Below are 2,232 nucleotides of genomic sequence, written 5' to 3'. Positions count from 1 at the left end.
GTTGTGCGTCTCCTCCTAGTCTTTGCTGCCTCTTTGGTCTGCTCGCCGAGCTGATGAGTCGTGTGTGGAGCTGGTGCTGCATATATACTACGAGGACGTCGAGGAGAATGGCACGGGTCAGGCGTGCATGGCCGGCCGCGTTAGGTAACTGGAAGCTAACCTGCTACGTACGTCGTAGGTACTTGACGTACGTTCACACATCAAAAGTCAGAGCAAATATAAGAACAGCCGAGATGTGTTCTGGTTGTTCCTCGACTCTGAACTAAATCGATGTGTTGCATTCGGAGCTAATAACAAAAGGCGAGATTGATGTGGCAAAATTAATCTGAATTGGTGTAACTTCATGGCTCTGGCGTCCAAATACGGTGCAAATCACATTTGAATATGAAAGGGGCGCTGACTAGGCTTGCCTCCGTGGCACGGGTCCCGCTTTGAGCCACTGAATGACGTGTGGCATGTTATTGTCCAAAAATACCCTCGGACCTTTTGTATGAGAAATTAAAAAAATTGAGGCTGTTTTTGCGAAAAACAGGCTACAGCACACGCCTCCCTCCATGCCTTCCGGTCACTGAGAGTGGACCTGTGGCACACAGGTCAGCCTAGTTAGCGCCGCTTTTGTATCCAAACGTGGTTTGCACCGTATTAGCCAAATTTTTACATCAGTTCGATCTATGCCACAATTTGTAGCACCAAAGTGAAGTTCTAGCACCACGGGGTAATTGACTATTCGCCAATGGTACTAATTCTAGTGCAGGCAGAAGCTGTGTGTAATCGTCTCCACCTCCAGATGGTAATCAATGCTCGTTCCTCATTGATGTTCATGTGAGTTCATGTTGGCATTTGATTTCTTTTACATATTCAATTAGAGGAACTTTGGACTTGGTCAATAGTACTAACATAGTAAGATAAATATTTTGCTTGGCTACAATTCTGTCACAGGGTTCCAATCGTGTTTTTTTGTATACTTCCTCCGTTCCTAAATATTTGTCTTTCTAGAGATTTCAACAAGTAACTACATACGAAGTAAAATGAGTGAACCTACACTCTAAAATATGTCTACATACATCCGTATGTTGTAACCATTTGAAATGGCTAGAAAGACAAATATTTGAGAACGGAGGGAGTATCTATCAAACGCAATATATTAGCTTTGTGTCTCTAGGCAAGTGGACTAAATTAGATGAGTACTTTTAACAACCCTCTTTTCATATGGGAGGTAAGAAGGTAAGAGCAAATCTGATCACTACTTAATCAAATTAATGGTTCAGATCTAATCAACTCTTACCTCTCATGTGAGAAGTGGAAGTAAGAGGGAGCATGCTAAAATTTGCCAAATTAGATTGTGAAGAAACTAAGTTGTGGTTTAACAACCATGGAGAAAAGGCTTATATTTTGTTACATGAAAAGGAGTTTAATGCCCCGTAGGAAAGAAGGCCGATATCCTAAAAAAAATGCAACCTTATGTGTTTTTCTATTTTGGTTGGCCTATGCTAATTAATTGCATCCAAGAAATGAATAACAATAGTGATACATATGAATCGAACACAAAATACAAATCAACTACTGAATAAATAAACCATAGTAACATTCATAAACCGTCCTCCCCCGGTAGGGCAGAGCCTCTTAGAGATCATACCGAGCAATGGCATGGTCTTCCCGCAAAAAAATAAAGGTTTTGGCCCATTAAAATTAGTAAATGGTAGCCCATGTGAGACAATTTGCTTATTCAGTTATTCGGCATGTGCTAGCATTTTGGGCTTGGAATTTGGCCACTAGTTACTTTTGTGTCACGCTCCGTCACTGACCCCCGGGTAAATATCACTACACTCTATACTAAAAACATATAGCACTGCTAGCATTGTAAGGGGAGCTGTACGTTGAGTAGAATCTTTGTGTACATGTCCTCTTCCTAGAAGAAGTTGTCGATGGTGACGACCTGATCCTTATTACCTTATACCAGAGAAGCATCATCGCCTCTCCACCCCATACTATAAGAGCAACTATAGCAGATCCTGCATCTCGCCCCGACCCGTAAAATAACCGCCAAAATGCGAGTTGGGACGGAAAAACCAGCCCGATCAAACCTCGCATCCCGCCCCGGCCCGTAAAAAATTTTAGGGGGCGCGGCAAAATCCCGACCCCAACACGGGAAAACGTGGGTTTCCCCGCGGCTGCGATGCCCTGTATATAAGCGGAAGCGGTTGGTGGGGGGGGGGGACATTTCATCCCGCA

The sequence above is a fragment of the Triticum dicoccoides genome, chromosome 7A (genome assembly GCF_002162155.2).
Source record: "Triticum dicoccoides isolate Atlit2015 ecotype Zavitan chromosome 7A, WEW_v2.0, whole genome shotgun sequence".
Lineage (NCBI taxonomy): Eukaryota > Viridiplantae > Streptophyta > Magnoliopsida > Poales > Poaceae > Triticum > Triticum dicoccoides.
The sequence above is the reverse complement of the archived record's forward strand: the minus strand, read 5'-3'. Positions refer to the sequence as shown.